At 39.3% G+C, this 15167-nt stretch overlaps 1 protein-coding gene across 23 annotated transcripts in view; it reads right to left on the reverse strand.

Annotated features, from left to right (window-relative positions):
- The window catches only part of LOC308343878 (uncharacterized protein), a 391106-nt gene that overhangs the window by 296099 nt on the left and 79840 nt on the right, over positions 1-15167 (reverse strand). For 14 of the 23 annotated variants that reach the window (XR_013966919.1, XR_013966920.1, XR_013966921.1 and 11 more), the window contains one exon: positions 2633-2723. The exons of 5 other annotated variants lie outside the window; for them this stretch is intronic. The gene's annotated coding sequence lies outside the window, so the exon portion shown is untranslated. Of the gene's footprint in view, positions 1-2632; positions 2724-5082; positions 5209-15167 lie in introns of all 23 variants that reach the window. 4 more of the 23 variants (XR_013966924.1, XR_013966925.1, XR_013966926.1 and 1 more) reach the window with 1 other exon arrangement.

Genomic DNA, 15167 nt, shown 5'->3' on the forward strand with positions numbered 1-15167 from the left:
TTGCACAGCAAAGGAAACAGTCAACAAAACCAAAAGACAACTGACAGAATGGGAGAAGATATTCGCAAATGACATACCAGATCAAGGGCTAGTTTCCAAAACCTATAAAGAACTTATCAAACTCAACACCCAAAGAACAAATAATCCAATCAAGAAATGGGCAGGAGACATGAACAGACATTTCTGCAAAGAAGACATCCAAATGGGCAAGAGACACATAAAAAAATGTTCAACATCACTCAGCATCAGGGAAATACAAATCAAAACCACAGTGAGATACCACCTCACACCAGTCAGAATGGCTAAAATTAACCAGTCAGGAAACGACAGATGTTGGCAAGGATGCAGAGAAAGGGGAACCCTCCTACACTGTTGGTGGGAATGCAAGCTGGTGCAGCCACTATGGAAAACAGTATGGAGGTTCCTCAAAAGTTGAAAATAGAGCTACCCTACAACCCAGCAATCACACTACTGGGTATTTACCCTAAAGATACAAATGTAGTGATCCAAAGGGGTGCATGCACCCGAATGTTTATAGCAGCAATGTCCACAATAGCCAAACTATGGAAAGAGCCTAGATGTTCATCAACAGATGTTGGATAAAGATGTGGTATATAGACACACAATAGAATACTATGCAGCCATCAAAAAATTATGAAATCTTGCCATTTGCAACAATGTGGATGGAACTAGAGGGTATTATGCTAAGCAAAATAAATCAAACAGAGAAAGACAATTGTCATATGCTCTCTCTGATACGAGGAATTTGAGACGTAGGGTGGGGAGGTCGTGGGGGGTAAGGAAGGAAAAAATGAAACAAGATGGGATCGGGAGGGAGACAAACTGTAAGAGACACTTAATCTCGCAAAACAAACTGAAAGTTACTGGGGGGTGGGGATAGGGTGGCTGAGTTATGGACATTGGGGAGGGTATGTGCTATGGCAAGTGCTATGAAATGTATAAGCCTGATGATTCACAGACCTGTACTCCTGGGGCAAATAATACATTATACATTAATAAAATTAATTAATTAATTAATAATAAAAACCGTGTTCGGGCTGCTTTTAGGCAACAGACTTGGGCAAGACAAAAGTTCCCAGAGTGACCGCTAAGCTGACACAAACAGGCTCATTAAGTGACTCTCATTAAAATAGCCATGAGCCCTAACCAACCAATACAACCAGACACAGTTCCTGAGATTACCAAAAAAGAGAAAACTCCCTATGTCCCTGTACTCCTCATTCCATCCATAACTGTGGCCACTTACCACCAACTCACAGCAAACAATTTCTCCTTTGCTGTCCTGCCTGCTGATTCCTTGCAGTGTATTTAGCAAACTCTTATCTCATTTGTTCTGCCTTGGATGAATGCTTTCATCCCAATGCCACCAGCCCCCACACAATCAGATCACCCACACAGAGTCAGTCAACTTTTTCTGTAATGGGCCAAAGAGTAAATATTTTAGGCTTTGGGCCATGTTGTCCTTGTCTCAACTATTCAGCTTTGTTGCAGTATGAAATCAGTTACAGATGGTAAATGAATAAATGAGCATGGTTGTGTTCCAATAAAACTTTATTTACAAAATAGCTGTATGTGGGATTTGGCCGTGGGCCATATATTGCCAAATCTTGCTTCAGAACACAGTAGTCTCAGAAAGGCCAGGCACACCCCCACTATGGCAAGTTTGCTGTCCCCAAACTTCATTTCTTCCCCATAGTAAAAGATCTGCAGTTCAGATGTGAAGTTCTAATTCCAACCTCTCTCGTTCATTTGCTTAAGGCTAAATCTCTGTTTTGACAGTGACCAAAATGGCATTAAAGCCATATACTGAAAATGGCAGAGCTACCATCATTCAGGGTGCCTAAATGACTGGATGGGACAGAGTGGCCCACAGTCCTATATGTAAGAGAAATTGTTCCAAACCTGGTCTGAGGACAGAACCTTTTTGCTTCACAACCTCTTTCTGAGAAGTTAGCATTCCTGATAAGATGCTTAAGCAATTTCCTGTGAACTTGAATGGGATTAAGGTTTGCTCTGGGAAACCAATTACCCACATGCACAATTACCCATACACTCAGTTGCCAACTGTCAATCAAAGGTCTAGTGACCTTTAACCAGACTTTCTTTTCTCTGTGTGTCACTCTAACAGTGATTATCTAACTAAACCCTTTACCTATCAAGGTTCCCTGCCAAAGTGAATTTGGGAAGTGGCCTTCTAGGGTCCATTTCCCTTACGTGCATGACCATAAGACTCTGAAACATGCTTATAGCTAAATTGTCTGAGAAGTTTTCTTTAACACTTGGAACACCTCATACTGTAACAAGAGTGAGAAATATTTTTTTTTTTTGAGGCATTAAATTTCGGTCTCTATTTCAGCCACCTAATCTACCTTAATACAGTCACACTTTATAAATTAGTTTAATTTACTAAATGCTTACTATATGCCAGAGACTATACTAAACAATTGACATGCATTATATGTCACCAAACACCATTTCTTCTGCATCGTAAAGATCTGCAGCTGGCATTGGACATCCTCTTGACTGTACTCTGATATGTGACTGTGCCCTTGAAACAGGAAAGGGCTCAGATTTGCAGTCTTGGGAGCCAAAGCTCTGTGCACCCACTCACCCTGGCCCTGAAGAAATGGAATCCTCTATGACCCTTTCAGTGAACCAGCTTCTTGGGACTGCAAAGAATTCAGCTTCACCCACAACAGAGTCTGGCAGGAAGAAAGAAAGAGAGGATGAATGCCCACCCATCATTTGAGACTAAGAAAAACTCCTGGAATTCATAGAAATGTTCAGGTCATGTAAGTCTCAGGAGAGATATTTGGAGTTATTGCATATAAGGTAGAGTTTACGCAATCTATTGGAAAATCAACCATCTATGCATCTATCTCTTCACTATGCAAATAATTATTGAGCACTTACTATGTGCTAGGATGAGCAAAGCACTGGGCAGTGGTGGGAGAAAGTGTTAAACAGGGAGGTATTGGTGAAGAGTACAACGTTTCAGGTATGCAAGATTAGTTAAGACCTAGAGATCTACTGTACAACATGGTGCCCACAGTTAACAATATATACTTAATATATTAATTAATTATTATACTTAATATATATATACTATATACTTAAAAATTTGCAAAATGGGTAGATCTGAAGTTGAGTGTTCTTATCACTAAATAAGTAGGATGGGAAGAAACTCTTAGAGGTGATGGATACATTTATGGCATTGATTGTGGTGATAGTTTCATGGGTGTAAACTCATGTTCAAACTCATCAGGTCGTATACATTAAAAATGTGCAGCTTTTTGTACATTGATGATACCTCAATAAAGAGGTTTTTCAAAAAGACCACTAGCAACACAACAGTGAACAAGATATCAAAGAGATGTGACTATATTTGTACCTTGTGGTTGTGGGGCAGTTGATACAAGCCATCAAACATGTGATTATCTTGTAATGTCAATTGTGTATTTTTTAATTGGCACTTGCATCCCCCCACCCAACTCCCATAGTGCTATCTACCCTCACCCAGGGGTAGGGACATCCATATATAGTGATAGTTATATACAGACAAATGCCTGCTTCATTGGCCAGCCCCAAACTGTAATTCTCCTCAAGGAGTCATTTCTCTGGGTTCAGACTGTGCGAATGCAAAAGTCCCCATTTAAATGCAAATAGTCCAGCAGCCATGACACATTACATCATTGTCATTCATTAACACCTCTCAAGTGTAACAGCAACCAGGAGGTCTAAGAAATCCTGAAGAGGGAGAGAATCTAATAGAGCGCTTCCAGGAAGAAAAAGGCTAGCTGGCCAGCCCTAGCAGGGGGATGAGACGGGGCTTACCAAGAGACTGAGTAAAGTGAAGTGAGCACAAAAATTCCACTTGGAGTGGTTGAAGGACTCTTGAAGGAGAGACCAGGGGCAACGGGATAAACTGTAACAAAGTGAATGATGTCCGGCATTATGTAGTTAACTACTCCTATATATTTTTACATATATCTGAACCTCTTCGTGGTTCACATTTTTGGAAGTAGGGAGGATATACCTTAATAGCAATATGAGAAAAATCTTTACTCAGCAGGAGAACACATCCACCCAAATAATTTTAGTTGGAGGAATAGCTAAATTGGAAGCTTTGATGAAGGAGGAGGTCTCCAAGAGACACTAGATGACCACTCTGGAGCTAATTCCAGGGTTTGGTTCTGTGGAAGCAGAGGGGGGAGGGACAGGGGACGGTGAGGGCGGAGGGGGGTGAGCTATAAATTGGGGACATAAACTGAATAGCCTGAATGATAAAGGAGTCTTCAAAGGCTATTTGGAGTCAGAGACAGGGAATGACTGGTTTGCTGGCGGAAGACAGAACAGGGGTGAGACATTTATTAGTTCTCTACAACATGGTCTATGGTGGAAATCGTCTTCCTCGTTTCTTCATGAAATCTTCAGTAGAAAGTGCATTTTTGTTTACGTGTCCTAGAACTGAGGGTTTACCAAAGACTCTGGTGAACAGCAAGAGAACCAGCTTTCCTCGGGAGGTCTGCTGAATCTGGATTCCAATTATAATTATTTAAACACCTCGAGACGTACCAGACCCAATGCATGGAGCCTGCTGTTTAATACAGATTTAAATATAATTAAATTAATATAATATAACTTAATATAGATTTGGAGATGGGATTTTTTAACAGTAGTGAAAAGGGCTGGGTATTCAAAATACAGTGTTTTTAATAGGACAACACCAATCATTGCTTTGTTTTCCAAAACCAGTTCCCTACTTTTTAAAAATGAAGATGCCTAATTCTCAAAGCCAGGGGAACACAGTAAGCATAATTTCCCCATTTTCAGGAGAGATGTGACTTTCACTGGGCAAGACTAGAGAATTCCACCAATGTCACTTTTTCCAGTGATGACAAGAATCAAAGAACCTAGCTCTCCACTGATAGACAGACATCATCCATGGGGCCTGGGAGCCACATTTGATCATAGAACTTCATGAGCTGATCTGAAAGTAAAATCCATTTTCCCTTCCATCAGAAGACTGCTGAGGCACCATTGGGTGGCACTATTGCTTACATTTTGAAATTCCAGATAGTCAAGGCAAGTCGTGTTTCAAACCCAGCAGCAGGAAGAAGAGCAGAGCATTCTCCACGGAGCCTAAAAGTTGGCATTCCACCACGGTGTATCACCAAGACAGTTCAACTACAGAAGGTTCAAGGTAAGTAAAATATAATGTCTTAGAAAATAACCCAACTCATATAAAAGACACAATCTACAGATTCAATGAGCATTAGCAACCTCATTACAATTTCCATGCAATTTGACATCCTAAAAAGCTCTACTCTTGGTTCGAGATGGATTGCCAGCAATTGCCACTCACTTCTATTTAGGGGATAATGGGGGAAGGCATACTGTTTTGTGGCTTTTGCTTTCCGCAAACATGCTTAAGCCTTGGTTAGTCGATTACCCCCATGACTCCTATATCCATTTACAGTAATTTCTATTAAGAAAAGTTCCACCTCTTGCACTAATGGGAGCTTTGATGATCAACTCAAGGTCCCTAGCTACTATGTTTAGCTACTATTCCTGCTTGGACTTCCAAGACCTTTCTCTGAATTACAGAAAAAATGGATCTTCAAGGAGTTTGTAATGATTCTGATTACTCCTCCTCTCACATGCACCTCACTAGCAGACAGAAATCAACATGGGTGACAGCCAGGAAATCAACACTAAAAACAACACTGAAAACAACAATTGTTAAAGTTGTCATTGTCTGCCGTAACACACACAGGCATACATGTGCCACACACAATGGGATTTTATTCAGCAGAGCAATCCTGTATTAATTATACGTTTCACTGTTAATACTTTTTCACTAATTTAAATAGTGCGTTCCATGCTGCTTTCCCAGAGTAAAAACAGACATGCCCACTGTTAATTGCATTACAATAAAGATTCCATTATCACAATGAATTACATGTGCCACCTTTTTTCAGGGCAACATTCCCAGCTCATGACAGCCAGAGGAGCAACAGGGGAGAAGAAAAAACCAAAAACATAAGTCATATATAAAACAGGAGGAAAAAGACAATAGAAAATTATACCAAGTTTGATGTAATGACTATGACTGGTGGTGGGAACCTTCCCCAATCAAGCCTGATTCCTAGAAAACTAAAAAGAAAAGGCTCCAAAGAAGTGACTTGAAGCAAAGTCCTCTCCTTACGACTCAAAGTGTGGTCCACATAGTAGCACCAATGGCATTGCCTGAGAGCTTGATAGAAATGCAGAATCTCAGGCCTTACTTAGACCTACTGAATCAGATTCTGCATTTTAAGAAACATGCAGGTGCTATGCATGCACATTAAAATTTGAAAATTACTGCCATTGTCAACAATCACAAACATAGGATCAAATGCCCCCACTCCGCTCCATGACACCACATGAGCCCATCAGTACTCAGATGTCATCTAGAAATAAGAAGGCAGGCAGACTATACTGACTTGCCGGACTATAGCTAGAATAAACTACTATTACATTTCCTGGCATCAAGCAGAATGAAGTCTCAAAAATAAGACCAAGTTAAGCTATCAAGAACGAGTGACTTTTTTTGCACAGCTAATTGTTAAATCCACACCTTTACTGTTATCAGCCTTCAAGCATCAGTCCACATGTTTTTCATGGGTCAGTTATTTAATTAGGTTCTTTGTAAGACAGTTCACATTTCTCTATCATCCATGAAGACCTTCCTGATAGGCCCACCAGGCTGTGTTATTCACTCAATACTCATTACACATCGTCTTACATTGTTAGGTTTTTTTTTTTTATTTATTTATATAGCTTATGTCCCCACTAGACTGTTACCTCCTTGAATCCATTAATACTTGAATTTGTTAATGCAAGCCTTTTTTAAGAGCATCTATGTAGGTTAGAATTGCTTTCAGCCCCAAGTAGCAATGCATACCTTACAGCTGCTTGCAAACTTTCACAATTCAATGCCCTTTCTGGCAGTTTCAGGACTGACACAGAGGTTTAGCAATGTCACCCAGCATTCAGAGTCTCCCCACCTTTCTTCTCTTCAGTCTTTACCATATTATCTTTTTCTATTTGGGCTGCTTGTTTCAGCAACATGGCTGACTCAAGTCCAAACGTCACATCTTCACACAACCACATTTAAGACAAGAAAGGAGCTAATCCCCTCACCCATCTCATTTTATTCAGAAGCAAAATCCCTCCCAGAAGACTTCCTTTTACGTCTCATTGGCCACAAGTTGATCACGTGGCCACCCTAAATCTCTGGAGCAAATGGGGAATGGGATTACCAAACTAGGTTCCGACTCTGAACTCAAGAAGTGGTTCATATTCCCAGGTCATACTGCAGGCTGAACAAAACTGGGGGTCTCTAAACTCAGGAAGAAATGAGGAACAGATGCTATGTAAGCAGCCAACAGTGTCTGCTTGCAACCATGATGCTCAAGGTATCCTTCTAGACACTGTTTAGAATACAAAACTGCAGGCCTAACTCACAACACTGGTTGTTTGTACTTAATAGACACTTGGTGGCCTTAGCAGACACTGGGACCCATGATCTCTGCCCTCCTAAAGCCCCTTTCCCCCATCCCTAAGCACAGTCCTCAGAGCTAACTGTTCTCCACAGTTCAATGTATATCTGTGCCTGTGGATACCCCCACATTTATTTTTATTAAAATATTATCAAAGTCTTATCAAACACTTACTATATGCCTAAGACTATTCTAGATGCTTAAAAGAAAACAGTGAATGAGACAGATGCTACAGAGGCATGCTTTGTTCACATTAAGATCTGCTTCTTTCTCATGGTCATCTCGAAGGCCTACTTCTTTTTTTGTAATGGTTTTTTGTATCACATTTTATGCTTCTACCAACACATATTTAACTGTTCCCTTTTTAACAGACACTAGGGTTCTAATTTCCTACCACTGATGGCATATAAGATCTTGATGAACTTTCTTTAAATATATCCTATGAATACATACTGAAGTTTTTCTGTTGGATAACTTTCTGAAGTAGCTTGTTAATTTGTCTCCTCAACACAAGGCTTAGTATTTGATACACAGTAGGTGTTTCAACAACATTTACTGAATGGTCAGTCTCTACCATCCCCACCCAATCAAGAACCCCTTGAACTTTCAACATGACTTTTTTTTTAACCTTTCAATAAGAAACTAAATTCTTGCATTTAGAATACATAAATTAAAAAATTTAAACCCTAATTCTATTTTGTACATTTAAGTTATAATTCACTCCAGTTTATTAAAAGAATTCTTTTGTACTTTCCCAACACAACTTGGCATTTTTAATATGTTTTTATTATTAATAAAAAAAAATCTATGTTTTAAGGAACACGTTTTCGAACTGGCTTTTGAAAGGGTCCCCAGAGAACCATTGTGGATAGCTACTGACGTGAAGAAAACCCAACATTTACCATGTGAAATTATCATCTACATATCCACAGGGTCCCTTCCCAGAAGCTGTCTGGGGACCAGGGTTTCACACATGGCACTCGCACTGTGTGACAAACAGCAGGGAGGATGTCTTCTTCCATATCTCACCCATTTGATGTTGGTGCCAGTAAGTGACAAATGAGCACAATTGTTATTTGTGTTGATCGGGATCAATGTGGGCTATCACCTAATACAGTGCTTATTAAGTGTGCACATTTTTTGTCATTTAATAATCAAAGGGAACTCTGTACTTACAGGATTGTGAAGAGAACTTCAAAGGCATGCAGCACTGAACTCGGAACTCACCAACCAAATCTTATAAAAGGTATGGAGGGTAAGTCAGGGATGGTTGTGAGGGAGCAAAAAAAAAAAAAAAAAAAAAAAAATGTTGTACTTCAGGGATTTGTGAATTGTGAACTTGGAGGATGAGTGGAACTTCTCCATATTTAAGAATGCAGAAACTAGGGGCACCTGGATGGCTTAGTTGTCAAGCGTCTACCTTTGGTTCAGGTCATGATCCCAGGGTCCTGGGATGGAGCCCCACATCGAGCTCCCTGCTCGACAGGGAGCCTGCTTCTCCCTCTCCCACTTTTCCTGCTTATGTTCCCTCTCTCACTGTGTCTCTCTCTCTGTCAAATAAACAAATAAAATCTAAAAAAAAAAAAAAAAAAAGAATGCAAAAACTAACAAGAACCATTTAGACACATAAAAATTCAAACATAAGGAGGGCCAGAAATGAATGTATGAGTAGCTTAGCACAGCGTTTCTCAAACATTTTTTACTGCAACCTACAATAAGAAATACATTTTACATCATGACTCAGTGCAGACGTGCCACACACATGTAACTAAAATGAAAGTTTCATAGAGTAATACACTTACTACATGGTATTTTCCATCCTATTCCATTCCATTCCATTTCAGTTTTTTTTTAAAGACTTTATTTATTTATTTGACAGAGAAAGAGAGATCACAAGTAGTCAGAGAGGCAGGCAGAGAGAAAGGGGGAAGCAGGCTCCCTGTTGAGCAGAGAGCCCGAGATCCCAGGACACTGGGATCATGACCTGAGCCAAAGGCAGAGGCTTAACCCACTGAGCCACCCAGGCCCCCCTCCATTTCAGTTTTTAATGAGGTCTCTGCCCCACTAAATTGATTTCAGGATTCACTGATGAGTGGTTTATTATCACTGATGGTCAGCATGTACCCAATGTGACTTTTTTTCAGTCATCTCCATGAAAGACAGGAAACTCAGGCACATAATCATCACAACCTACAGTTTTAGAATCATAAAGATCTGGGTTTTACCTGGGCTCCTGCTCTATTACTAGTGTATAACTTGGGAAAAGTGCTTAAATTTCATAAACTTCAGTCTCTCCGTCTGTAAAGTGGGGATAATAGCAGTATTAATTATATAATGGACTCTCAAATGATAGCTACTATCTCCAATATCAGGAGGATGACAACGATGGTGATTTACTCCTTTATCCAGAAAAATGTCCCAGAAATGGGAACAAAATCCAGGGGAGGGAAAGCTCTACAAAATGCAAAAAATTTCTGTGGACACACCATTCCATATATGGACTACAGCCACCCAAATAAAGTTTTCCTAAAACAATAGTGATCACATTTTTCAAATTCTTAAAGGGCACAGCTTATAAGATACTGCTAAAACAAGTACAAATACATGTGTGTCCATAACCACACTATTCACAATAGCCCAAAGAAGAAAGCCTCACAAGTCATCATCAACAGATGAATGGAAACAAACACAACAGAATATTATTCATTCATAATAAGGAATAGAGTACTGATAGATGCTACAACATGGGTGAACCTCTAAATCATCCTAACTGGAAAAAGTCAGACACAAAAAATCACATATAGACACAAAAAGCCACATATTTTATTTATAGGAAATATCCAAAATAAATAAAACCATAGACACATAGAATGCAGAATGGTGGTTGCCAGGAGCTGAGAGGAGGGGAGTATGGAAGAATACACTTAATGGGTAAAGGGTTTTATCTTGGGTGGTGAAAATGTTTTAGAAATAGAGTAGTGGTTGTACAACTTTATGAATATACTTAATACCACTGAACTGTTCATTTTAAAATGGTTAATTTTATGATCTGTGACTTTCACCTCAATAAAGTATGTTTCTTAAATGAGCATGCATAGTATATAAAAAGAAACCCACTAATTATTAGTGAGTTTTATTATCTTACTATAATAAGTTACTTTCAGCCTCTCAGCAAAATATAATAGTTTTATCACATTGTTGTTCTTAAAAGATTATTACAATCTAAAAGCAATAAGTCTGTCTTAATAACATTCTGACTTAAAAAATTCACATTCTCCCCAAGAGATAGAAAGAGAAGTCAGTATCTAAAGAAAGCAATGTATTAAACACACAAAACTCCCACAAGAGCGACGCAAATAGAAGAGGGAGACCCAGCCAAATCCAAATGCCAAAACATGGCACAAACCTACAATAAGAAAGTCAAGAAAAGTTAATATTTTTAAAAGGCAAATTTACTTATTAAATCTGGAGATGACACCCAAAACAGGGAGGTTATTCTCACCGGACCAAGACTATTTCAACAAGCTAGAAGAGAAACAGAGAGAGATTGAGAGAAAACAAAATTGAAAAATTTTATTTTACTTTCTTTATTGAGAAATATTTGACATACAACATTTTGTTGGCTTCAAGTGTACAAGGTATTGATTTGATACATTTATTTTGCTTTGATTATCACTATAACATTAGCTAACACCTCTATCGTATCACATGATTTCTATTTCCTCTAGTGCTGGGAAAAATTAAGTTTGATTTTTTTTTTAAGTTTGATTTTATAACAAAGTTTTGTTGTCTATAATCACTGTTCTGTGTATTAGGTCTCCAGGACTTATTTTTCTATTATGTGCACAAAATAAAATTTAACAGGAGCAATGTGACCCTGTGTATCTCAGTGTCTTAAAACACCTACATTTTGGGGGCACCTGGATGGCTCAGTGGGTTAAGCCTCGGCCTTCAGCTCAGTCATGATCTCAGGGTCCTGGGATCGAGCCCCACGTCGGGCTCAGCGGGGAACCTGCTTCCCCCCACCCCCTGTCTGCCTCTCTGCTTACTTGGGATCTCTATCTGTCAAATAAATAAATAAAATCTTAAAAAAAGAAAAACCACCTATATTTTGGTGTTTTTAAAAAAGCATAGATTTGGGGCGCCTGGGTGGCTCAGTGGGTTAAGGCCTCTGCTTTCGGCTCAGGTCATGATCCCAGGGTCCTGGGATCAAGCCCCACATCGGGCTCTCTGCTCAGCAGGGAGCCTGTTTCCCCCTCTCTCTCTGCCTGCCTCTCTGCCTACTCGTGATCTCTGTCTGTCAAATAAATAAATAAAATCTTAAAAAAAAAAAAAGCATAGATTTACCTGGTAAATCTGTTTTAAAAGCTATACTTTAAAAAAAAAAAAGACATAGGGTTTCAATTAAATAACTGATGTGAGGCTGCTTAAAAAGAAAAAAAAAAAGAAAAGAAAAAAAAAGAGAGAAAAAGAAAAAGAAAAAAAAGTTAGATTTCAATAGTAGAAGTAGTGTCCATGTCCAAGGAAAGGATGGCAACTGTCCCATTGTTATCCCTATACTGAGTACCACATTTGAAGAGGGACACTCATCCACTGCAATATATTCAAAAGAGAACAGATTAGCTTGGTCTTCGAAAGCTACAAAAGAGGGGTCTATGAAAATATTCCAAGAAAAATGGGAAGAATTTTCTCCAGGGGAGAGAAAGCAAAGAGAAACACAATACAAAGATTAGGGGTTACACTCTAAATGATTAAACAAGAAAATTCCAGACAGTCAAAATTATCCACAAAAATATTCTAAAGCAAGGATAGAATACATTTATGTATTTTTGTTTATACACACTGATGTTTGAAAACCTCAGAGGGAATGAACAAAAAAGGAAAGCTTCTATGCAACTGGGATTCCAATCTTTCAGATAGTTTATCAACCAAACCCTATCCATGAACAGGAGCTTGTATTAGATTCTCAGGGCTTCCATAACAAAGCACCACAAATCAGAGAGCTTGAAACAAAAGAAATTTACTTCTCCACAGTGTGGAAGCTAAATGTCTGAAATCAAGGTGTCAACAGGACCGCACTCTCTGAGATTCTGGATAGAATCCTTGTTTGTCTTCCTAGCTTCAGGTAGTGGCTTCAACCCTTGAGGTCCCTTGTCCTGCAGCTGCTCCACTGAAGTCTCTGCCTTTGTTGCCATATGACGCCCTTCTTGTGTGTCTGGGTCTTCATATGGCACTTGCCTTTTCTTATAAGAACCCCAGTCACACTGGATTAGTGCCCACCCTAATCCTTCATTTTTACTTGGTGACATCTTACTTAGATCCTATTTCCAAGCAAGGTCACACTCACTGGGACTGGGACTTAGGATTTCAACAGCTATGAGGGACACAGAATTCAACCCACAAACAGAAGAGTATGTAAAATAGATTCTAAAGTAAATTTGCTCATGACAAAATGCCTACCGTTAGGCATTAATAGTAGCCCCTATACATCAATAGATGTGACTAGATATGTCTGTTGACAGGGTCATTAAAGTTTCCTAGACTTTCCTCTAAATTTTCCTTGTTCCAACCCACTTACATACTGCATGAAACTCTGAAACCTGCAAAGTTTTGGAAAGGAGCTTGGTCAGCTGCCTTCTGTCTTTCTAAATTGACATTTTCGATGGTGACCCCACGGACCAGCTTCACTCTTCTGCCCTCGGGCATCTTGCTAGGGAGGTCAGGTTCTAAAGCCACAGATGAATACAGGCAGTGAAGAGGGGACTGTCTTGGCCTTGGTACTCAGGAGCTGCAGGGCTCAACCATCTCATGTATAATATGGAGAAAGTAATACACCCCCTCACACACAAGGTCGTGGTGCGTAAATGTGGTAATACTTGTGAGAACTGCGCTGAGAACAAATATTAGCTCTTGTAAGTGCTCTACAGTGACAGCTGCACTCGCTGTTATTTTTAAATGCAAACTCTATTGTGGGAAAAGAGATTTAGTGAATTCTGTGATGAATGCTGCAGTGATTTTAAGTGAATTCTTACTTAAAACAGGAAGTAAGCAATTAGGGCCATCCACAAGCGGTCCAGTGTGCTTTGCAAAACAGAGCTCCCCCTTCATAAACAGGTATAAGCAAAAGCTGTGTCCACACATCAGGGATGCCACAGGATGTTTGCTCTCCTCTGAACATAGTGGGGGAACCCCTACCTCATAGGTTTATTTTAAAGATTAAGAAAATCACAAAGGAAAAAGTCATGGCCCAGTGCATGGCACACTGCAAGAGGTTCGGGAGTGTTATTACTATGGTAATCACTTCTGTTACTAAGTCATTATGAGAAAAGATTCTTGCCCAGAAGAGATAATCAGAAGACTCCCTTCCAACTCTTGGCGACACGACTTTACAGGAAGACTCACTGCTGAGTATATTTTCCTATTTACTTAGTAAGAATATCTGCCTCGTTAATATTTCAGGAAGAAATACAGCCCTGGGGTCTTAAGGGCTGAGATTTTTGAGGACACATAAAAATGTTTATCCTGAGATATTCCTGGCAGCATTGTTTATAAATGTTAAGACTGAGAAATAACTAAAACACACAAAGCTCAAGAACTGGATAAAAATAATGGTGCATGATTAACAGCCATAGCCACAGCCAGCCAGGTTTAAAGCTCCACTCACAGCCATGCTTTCCTCTCATTCATGGAGCTGTCGTGAGAATTAGAGCAGGTAAAGCACTTGGCACAGTGCCTGACCTAACAAGCCTCCAATGATGGTGATGATGATGATGATGGTGATGATGGTATGATGCTGCTACACTATGAAAAATAATGCTGGAGGTCTATCTTTTCCTGCTTCATAAATAAAATTAATATATGTGGCTAAATATGAGGTCATGCAATAGAGGAATCATAATACCTTAGTCCTGTGATGGGTTACTGTCTCCTTTATACCTTTCTTTAGTGCCTGAACTCTTCTCTTACAGTGACTTTAGCATCCACAGGAAAAAAAAATCTTTTCTATTTTATGAAAACAAAAACAAAGAACAAGAAGAAAAAAATAGGAAAGAGAAGGTTGGGAGGGGAAAAGGAAGGAAGGGAAGGAGAAGATTTGCTCCATAGGCCTAAACCCAGTTTCCCCTATAGCTGAACTCTGTGCCTTCACTGGACCATTTTAATTACTATTATTTGAAGGCTTGGGGGCTGTTGTTGTTTTTTCCTGGAAAATGAAAAATTATTTTGTAATGCAAATAGTCTTTCTCTGGTGTATTTGTCCTAGAATTTGGAAATTGGAAGATGCTTTTTTGTAATTTTGTTTATTCAAATTCAATTAATTAACACATATTGTATTATTAGTTTCAGAGGTGATTCATCAGGGATTCATCAGTTGCATATAACACCCAGTGCTCATTACATCACGTATCCTCCTTAATGCCCACCACCCAGTTACCTCAACCCCCCCACCGCTGACCCCTCACCCCTCCAGCAACCCTTGGTTTGTTTCCTTTTTTTTTTTTTTTTTTTTTTTTTTTTTTTTAAAGATTATTTATTTATTTATTTGACAGACAAGAGATTACAAGTAGGCAGAGAGGCAGGCAGAGAGAGAGGAGGAAGCAGGCT

Source organism: Martes martes (genome assembly GCF_963455335.1).
Source record: "Martes martes genome assembly, chromosome: 5".
Taxonomy (NCBI): domain Eukaryota; kingdom Metazoa; phylum Chordata; class Mammalia; order Carnivora; family Mustelidae; genus Martes; species Martes martes.